Below are 9,003 nucleotides of genomic sequence, written 5' to 3'. Positions count from 1 at the left end.
ATATGACACACTTTTGAAAAGAGACTAGAGCAAGAAGACCAAAATGTAAGTGAGGACTCTGCCAGGACATTGGCTGAGAAGCTGTTGCCACAAGTTTTTTCACTGGAGCCACCCCATTCTCCTTGTCTTTTTATGAGATGTGGGGATGATAAACATTTTCTTTAGGAGACATCCACATGGAGTAGGCAGGAGACTTAAGGTGTGGAGTGACCAGCAAGGAACAGAAGACATTGGCTTTGGGTTTTTACAGCAGCATGAACAACTTCCTGAGCTGTCCTTTGCAGCAATTTTCCAGCATTCCCTCAAACCTCCAAGTGGAGCAGTTTTGATAACTTGTACCCTGCCCTTAGTTTTACTCAGTCCTGTAATTGTATGAAAATTTAGCTTTCATTTCCTGGGGCTACAGGCAGACTACTAGCTACTGACTTGAGGTTAAAGTCTCTGAATAGAACGTGGACAACATGGTATGTGAAATGGCTGCATGTGGCAGGTAATAGCATGAAAAGCTGACAAAAGTTGCACATAACGAGTGGCATCCCTCAGGGATCAGTGCTGGGACCAGTCTTGTTTAACATCTTCATCACTGACATGGACAGTGGGGTTGAGTGCACCCTCAGCAAGTTTGCCGATGACACCAAGCTGTGTGGTTCAGTTGATATGCTGGAGGGAAGGAATGCCATCCAGAGGGACCTTGACACGCTTGTGAGGTGGGCTGATGCCAACCTCATGAAGTTTAACCATGCCAAGTGCAAGGTCCTACACCTGGGTCAGAGCAACCCCAGGCACAGCTACAGGTTGAGCAGAGAAGAGATTCAGAGCAGCCCTGCGGAGAAGGACTTGGGGGTGTTGGTCGATGAGAAAATGAACACGAGCCGGCTTCAGTGTGCGCTTGCAGCCCCAAAACCCAACTGTACCCTGGGCTGCATCAAAAGGAGCGTGACCAGCAGGTCGAAGGAGGTGATCTTGCCCCTCTACTCTGCTCTTGTGAGACCTCACCTGGAATATTGTGTACAGTTCTGGTGTCCTCAACATAAAAAGGACATGGAACTGTTGGAACAAGTCCAGAGAAGGGCCACGAGGATGATCAGGGAACTGGAGCACCTCCCGTATGAAGACAGGCTGAGGAAGTTGGGGCTGTTCAGCCTGGAGAAGAGAAGGCTGCCCAGAAACCTCATAGCAGCCTTCCAGTATCCGAAGGGGGCCTATAGGGATGCTGGAGAGGGACTCTTCATTAGGGACTGTAGTGATAGGACAAGGGGTAATGGGTTAAAACTTAAACAGGGAAGTTTAGGTTGGATATAAGGAGGAAATTCTTTCCTGTTAGGGTGGTGAGGCACTGAAATAGGTTGCCCAGGGAGGTTGTGAATGCTCCACCCCTGGCAGCGTTCAAGACCAGTTTGGACGCGGCCTTGGGTGATATGATTTAGCGTAAGGTGTCCCTGCCCACAGCAGGGGGGTTGGAACTTGATGATCTTAAGGTCCTTTCCAACCCTAACTGTTCTATGATTCTATGATTCTATAATGCCTCAAGGAACAGCTGCATCTGCCAAGTGGCTTTGAAGCTATGATGTGAGGAAAAGCTAAACTTTCAAAGATATCTGGAGAGAAGCAGAGGGGTCTTTCTGGGATAATGCCAGTAACTGTCAGTAATAGCACATAATGCCAAGATTACCTAGGTAACAGTGTCAGAAATACCAAAGTGGACATAGATGTTAAAAAAACCCAAACAAATGAGCCCCACCACAATACCAATGGGGAAAAATAGTTATAAGACAGTTGTTCCTTTGGGAGAGATTGGGACAGACAAAGGAAGTACAAGATTTGCAAAAAGGAAGGTTGAGGAATGGGAAAAGGGCATACCAAGGTACACAAATGTTGTGACCAGTGTTGCATAGAGGAAGCAGCCAAGCAGCCCTGTGTGTGATCGCCATTGCTAGAGCAGGATCTTAAAACAAACCTGTTGTTTTGACTGTAGCATGTATATCAAACCTATGTCCTGATCAGGAAGATGAAGGGGAAGGCATGTTGTTTTCCCTAATAGACTTGAGAACACTCAGGTAAATGGATTAAGCTTCCCAGTATTGCCATATAAAAGCATCTTCTATGTTTGATGGCTTTGGCAGCCATCAAAGTTCCTAACATTGCTTAAAAAGAGGTTCATTTTTTTTCTAGCCTTGCTGAGAAAAGGTTGACTGGTAACACAGAATATTAATTTGTACTCCTTTAGTAAGCAAACCAGTTCACTCCACATGTCAGTCACTTAAGGTCCACATAAGCCAAGGTGCATTTCATATACCAAGGATATGATATCGTGGTCTGGCTGCCGCTTTAACTCAGTGGCAAAACCACCAAGAAGCAGGCCCAAGTCGAGGCATCCTTCTGCATGCACATTAAATAAATCAACATTCCCTTGTGCCTGTGATTTGGATGACCTGTGTGTGCCTAAGTGAGGAGCTTTGGTTCTGATTTCTTCTTCCATTGCTGTGAGTGGAAGCTATCTGGGAAACTGCAGGATTCAAGTGCAAACAAGCTCTGCAAGCCTTGGAACAGAGACTCCAGATGACAGTGGCAGGACTGTATGCTGGGTGGGAATGCAGAGAAGCGTCAGGGCTGTCCATGGATCTGAGCTAGGACACGCTAGTGAAAACTCAGAATTCTTGCACTGGGGATTCTCCCCCTCCCATGAAGTGCTGGCACTGATGCTGAGGTAAGCCACAGCTAGTGCAGAGGAAAGGCAAGAAATAGTGCTCAGTAATTAAATTCGCCCTGATCGCCTTTTTTATGACCTCAGGCAGGTTTGTGGGAGAAAGGAACTCACTAAGATGGCTTGATCCTCCTTGATGAAAATGTTTTGTGAAGTGGCCCTCCATACACTCTTCTGGGGTGTTTCTGGGGCTTCTGGGCTGCTCCCACATCATGGAGATGGTTCATCATGGCTGCCTTTCTCTTAGGAAAGGCTGCATTAGCCTGCTCTGGCTAATGGTGGCCCCTTGAGCATCTACCAGTAAGATTCAGAGAAGTGCCAGAAACCTTCACTTCTTGCATTGGATGATGCGGTTTATCGCTGATTCATATCAAAGGCATTTTAGAGGCCCAAGGGAAGCCTTGCAGAAGCGCTAGGGGGAGGCAAAGCAGACAGTGCTGGAACCTTGGTGCTACCAACCATGTTTACCCTTTCACCCCATCAAAGGAATCGATATTGATACATATACTAATGGCAGCATTTGTCTTTGTGGGGGAAAAAAAAGACTCTGTCTGGCCAATAAATTTCAGCTTGACATTGTGTAGTCTCTCTCTATGGGCTCTACACAGTCGGTCAGACTGTACAAATATATATTTTCTGGGCTTCATCAAACCAGCACAAAAAGCAAATTAATGTGACTGCCAATTCAAGTTGAAGGGACACTTCCCTCCCACCCCACTGATGCCTCTCAGCTTCTCAGGCCTGGTGTAAAGGGCAATGTTATCTCTCCTAGTGCATAGGTACACAAATAGTGCGCATGGCCCTTGCTGCTGGAGTCTGAGCCTCAGTGCTCAGTGCATTGGCTTCCTGGTGCCTTGAAGCTGGAGCAACTGTACTCACTGTTTCAGTTCTATTTCACTAGATATGGCTACAGACCAGTTGTATGATGAGTCTAGAACTGGCAAATCTACTGCATACAGCGCTGCACAGGTATGTGAGAAGATAGAGCTACCTAACCCAGGCTTAACCAGTCAAACGGTGTCTGAGTTAGACTGGATTAGGCTGGTTCAGTGAATGCAAGAGAGCTCTCCTTCATAAAGGAGAATGCTCTGGCAGACCCTCCAAACAGGACTGTTTGTCCTGCCAGTATTGCCTGTGAGAAGCTGGGTCTGCCATTTCAGTTCAGTCTCATCTCATTTTTCATCTCCTTTTTTTTTTTTTCCAGCCTGTGTTTTCCAGCCTGTATCTGCAGCCTCTGGAGTGAAGGATAGGTAAGAAGACAAGGGCTGTTATATAGGATTCTGCAAATTTCCAGCGAGTTTGTCTACTCAAATGGTTCACAGCTAATTGCAGCTATTGCACATGATATCTGGGGCAGCTGTACAGCAAGATCAGTGCCTATAGTTCACACAGTAGTCATACTATCCAGGGCTAAGTAGCAGGCACCCAGAGACAGCATGGTCTTCTGTCCATTCATCTCCTCTCCTAAGTTTTCTGAGGCAGGTAACATCCCCATCTCACTGAAGAGAAAAAGTATGCAAGATAGCCATCTGACTGTACACAGAGCTCTGCCTCTGATTTCACTAGGTTCAAAGACTTTCAACAAATTTCAGTCAGAAGCTCTGGCATGGCTTGCAGCTAATGGGAGCTACTTAGGGCTAGGAAAGTCAGCAGTGCCAATCACACCTTTCCAGCAGGAATCTTGGCGATTGTACAAGAGGAAGACTCTCTGGCACAGATAACTTCATTGAATAGCGGTCTCCAAAATGGAAACTGTATCTACTTCATCTAACACTGTGCTTTAGCAGAGCTGTCAACTGGATGGCTAATCCAAAGGGGGAAGCAAAATGGCAGGGAGCTTAAGCAGAGAAAGATTTTGAAAAATACATTGCACTGACTTTTTCTAGGAACAAGGTAGGAGGCTGTGTAGATTCTCATGCAGTGGTACATTCAGCCGCTGTGTCAGCTCTTCCTGTCCAGCCCCAAAACCTGCCTCAAGGAAAGTATTTCAGAATCACCATTCACTTACCTATGGCCTGGGACAGGGACAACTGGAAATGTGATCCCCAAAAAAACTGTGATACATAGCCACAGCATGTTCTGCCCATGCACCAGGTGGCTGAACATGATTTCTGATGTCTTCAGAAGTTTGGATGCACTGATCTTTATGCTGAAGGGAACCAAAAAGTGGAAATAATTTGTATCATTTGTCTGTATCACTTTAAGAAGTAATTGCTACTCTTAAGTAGAATCAGAGCATGTAGCAGAATATTATGTGTGCACAGTTTGAATGAGTTGAACCTTCAGGAGAAATATTTTCTGGTCAGTTACATAAGTAACAGAAGTATTTCTCTTATCACACTCTCTCCGTTGCCTTCCATTACATACAAAAATTGTGGTTTCCTTTTTGAGCCCTCTGTCATTGAAACAAATTGTCAAAGATGTAAGAAGGAAAACAGAAGTTTGAAGGGCAAATTATGGACTGTATAGTTTGTCTCTCATGTATTTGAGCTTTTCTGCTTCATGGGTTCATTTGTCCATTCCTTGCTAAGGGATCTGAAAATATTTCCTTAAAAAGAGCTTGGTGAGGAGTGCCTGCACAGCAGGCTTTGGAGCTTCTCAGTGCTCTTTGCCTTTTTGCTGTCCACATTTAAGAAGCCGGCTACTAGCAAGAGTGTCAGGGTGAGCTGTAAATAGATAGAATGTGCCCTTTTTAAGCACACAGGGGTAGGCATTCTGCATGAGAGGTTCAGAGAGATGGCCTGGTTCAACCTACAGCCTGGCTTGCCAGACAGGTCTATCCAACCAGGAAGAGCTGGTGCACATATAAAAGCTTTGAAGGACACACAGCCTCCTCACAACTGCCATTCCTCTGGATGGACTCCAGTACCAGCACCTGTGCAACACATCTTTCTCACCTCTTTTGACTTTTGAGCTGCTTTGTCTTTTACTGGTCACATATGCCATGTTATATTTTAAAAAGGTGTCTTGGGTGGCATAAAAAGAAGTGTGGCCAGCAGGTCAAAGGAGGGGATTCTGCCCATATAAGCTGCTCTGGTGAAATACCACCTTGAGTACTGTGTCCAGCTCTGGAGTTCTCAGTAGAAGAAAGACATGGAGCAGGTCCAGAGGAGGCCATGGAAACAATGTGAAGGCTGGAAAACCTTTGCTGTGAAGAAAGGCTGAGAGAGTCAGGGTTATTCAGCCTGGAAAAAAGAAGGCTCCAGGGAGACTTGCAGCCTTTCAAAACATAAAGGGGGGGCTATAAGAAAGATGGGGACAGACTCTTTAGTAGCACCTATAGTGATAGGACAAAGCGTAATGGTTTTAAACTAAAAGAGGGTAGATTTAGATTAGATATAAGGAATAATTTTTTTACAATGAGAGTGGTGAGACATTGGAACAGGTTGCTCAGAGAAGTTGTGACTGTGCTATCCCTGGAAGTATTCAAGGTCAGGTTGGATGGGGCTCTGAGCAACCTGATGATTGCAGGTTTGACTAGATGACCTTTAAAGGTCACTTACAATCCAAACCATGCTATGATTTTATGATTTTAAGGTAAAATCACTGTGGCTTAATTTTATTTCTTTTTTCAAACTCCTACTTCCTCTGTGGATCGCTTTGAAAACTTCATCCAGGGCACTGATAGGAAGGGAAATGTAATGCAGATTGTCCAGGAAAGCTCCATGAATCAGCAGTTGATGCAAGACCTTTTCCTGGCACTGTTTAATATTATATTGATTATAGATTTCATGCCCCAGCCTCATTTTTGTTAAGTTCAGTAACTGCAAAGTAGTGCTGATCATGAAAGGTGACAGAAAAAAGCTTTTACATCAGCAGAAAAGAAAAATAACCATGGGTTCTGTGGGTGAGTTGCTTTGGGAGAAAAAAGCTCCCTGAATAAGGAGCAGAAAGAGTAGCATAGGTAAAGGCAGAGGGACCAAAAGTGCAGAAATACTGTGGCTAATTAGGGAATATGAAAGAGCAAAACCAGAAAGGCACAAAACAGAAAAAATCAATAACTTTCAGTAGGTGAGTCTTTGTTTCCTGATGAGCACTGTGCTAAATAAAGAGCTGCGGACAGTTGCAGAAGAGTTTAAGCACAGAGCAGGGCATTTTTACAGCAAAGGCTGGAGTCAGAGAAGGAAACTAAGAGCTGACACAGTGGATTTGGGTTCCTGTGTCCCCATTTGTGCCTAATGAAAGTCACATAATGCCAGGCAATCTTCCAGCACCTTGTACCCACTTTCTTTGTCCTTCACGACACTTTTGTGCACAGAGTACCAAGAGCAAGAGTGCTGCACACTGTGTTATGTGACAAAAGTGCTCTACACACCCACAGAGGAGCACAGAGGCCCAATGGCAGTGGAAAGACAAATAGTACCCTGCTCTACCTGCTCCCATGCCCATACAGGAGTCATCAGCCCAACAGAAGCCCACCTCCACAAGCCCAGAGGATCACAGGGGCATCAAGGCAGTTGAGAACACAAATTAGGAACTCAGAGGAAGAGAAATCCTGTCCAGGACCTTCCCAGAGCTGTCCCAGGGGAGGCTCAGGCCCACAGTCCAGGCATGGAACCTATCAAAAGGAGCTGATGTCTGAGCATCCTTAGGACCCTACCATCAGCATGGGACATGCTATGGAATGCAGGGGAAGAGCATTCGAGGATTGTACAAGGTTTATTAGAGGGTGCCCAGGGGAGGAACTAAATGTGGGGAAACACAGGCATTGACATGGTTTGGGGAGAACAAATGTTGGAAAACAGAGGAATAAGGTGATAAAAAGGGACAGCAGCATATAAACAGTTGTGGTCAGGGTGCTCCTCTGGCCATTCTGTGTCAGTCTCTGTCCTGCCACCACCAACTCCACTTCTAGCAGTTTTCCTGAATGAGAGACTCTCTATCTGCTGTGTCAGAGTGGCCCAGTGTCAGTGGTGCAGCACCTAGAGTGGTGTGGGTGTGCAAGAAAGTGTGCAAGTGCTGGTGATGATCCAGCCTGACAAATGGTGAGGAAGTGATGGGACCAGCCTGTGTAGGTCTCTGGGGGTGAGACCACCAGAAGGACCGACCATTGAGGGGACCGGGACCGTCCTAGGCAGCTTTGTATGTCTGTGTGAGTGTGCTGGTATGCACAGAAGGGTCTGGTCCAGCAGCTGGAGTGGGGCCATGGCCTCGGGGACTTGTCTATGCTGGCAGGGCGGGGCGGGGGAGCGGACCCGGCGGGGTGGACCCGTCCCCGCTGCTCCGGCCCCGCCTCCCGGTCACCGGCCGCACCTGCCCCGTCGCCACAGCCGGATCCTCGCTTTGCTCCCGGCAGCAGGTAACAGGGGGGCTTTTCTCCACAGTGGGGTGGGATGTGGGTCGTCTCCTGTCTCGGGAGCATCGGAGCTGCTGGACCACCCCACACACGCGCCGACATACGCGGCGGCTTCGGGGCCCTCGTAGGGGCCCCGCCTCGAGGCTGCCCCTCGGGGCTCCGGTGGGTGGGTCCGTCTCGCCAGAGCCCCCCCCGAGGAGCGGGCCGGGAGGCACGGGAGAATGCGGTGCGGCCGTTGCGCTTCTCCCGCTGCAAGAGCTGGCTGGCCGGCCCGGGCGCTGTCCCCGCTGGCGGGGCAGGCTGGGATCCGCTGGGTCGCGCTGCCAGCGGTGCGGAGCCGCGTGTGTCAGCTGAGGTGGTCAAAAGCTGAAAAAGGCTTTGCAATAAGTAGTACTGCTGGTCTGGGTTCCGCATCGGCGGTTTCTCAATAGCCACATGAAAAAATTGTTTTGCTGCTGGAATTTACAGCCAGTTGCAGGGATGTCTGCCCCAAAACTGGCTGTCAGCAGAAAAGTGAGTGCTGCTGCACTGGCTTAGCTGGTGGTGGCCAGGTTGAGATGGGAGACATTGTGACAATCTAGCCCGGGGTACAACAGAAAGCTTGTGGCTTTGAGGTTTGGTCTACTGTCCTGCTGTTATGTTTCATCCAGAAATACCTGCCTTGCTGGGTGGTAGCTGCTTTAGCTATGTCTGTGTTAGTGAAACATTCGTGAGCTTGAATTTTGTGTGCCTCTGTTTTCATTTAGGTGACTTGCTAAGTGTCTTCTGGCTTGATCTTGCACCAAACACTGTGAGATAATTTTCTTTTTCATGGGAGGAAGCTATACGTACATCACCACCATCCCTCAAATGCAAAATTAGCAAACAGTAAAAAAAAAAATAAATAAAAACCCCAACCCAAATAGCACTTCTCCTTTGTGGAATTCAGTCAGTGATTTAGATTTTTAACCACAATAGGAAAGTATTGTGAGAGACATTTCAACTGTGCTTAAGGGAGCAGAAG

General features: G+C 47.3%; 1 protein-coding gene across 2 annotated transcripts in view; it reads left to right on the top strand.

The window, feature by feature from the left end:
- The first annotated feature begins 7,935 nt into the window (after positions 1–7,935).
- The window catches only part of FRMPD1 (FERM and PDZ domain containing 1), a 43,729-nt gene continuing 42,661 nt past the window's right edge, over positions 7,936–9,003 (top strand). For both annotated transcript variants that reach the window (XM_062630044.1, XM_062630041.1), the window contains exon 1: positions 7,936–8,003. The gene's annotated coding sequence lies outside the window, so the exon portion shown is untranslated. The remainder of the gene's footprint in view (positions 8,004–9,003) is intronic.

The sequence above is a fragment of the Pezoporus occidentalis genome, unplaced genomic scaffold, assembly GCF_034315485.1.
Source record: "Pezoporus occidentalis ecotype Australia unplaced genomic scaffold, CSIRO_AGI_Poc_V1 ctg346, whole genome shotgun sequence".
Classification (NCBI taxonomy): domain Eukaryota; kingdom Metazoa; phylum Chordata; class Aves; order Psittaciformes; family Psittacidae; genus Pezoporus; species Pezoporus occidentalis.
Note: the sequence above shows the minus strand (reverse complement) of the source record. Positions and strands in the feature narration are given on the sequence as shown.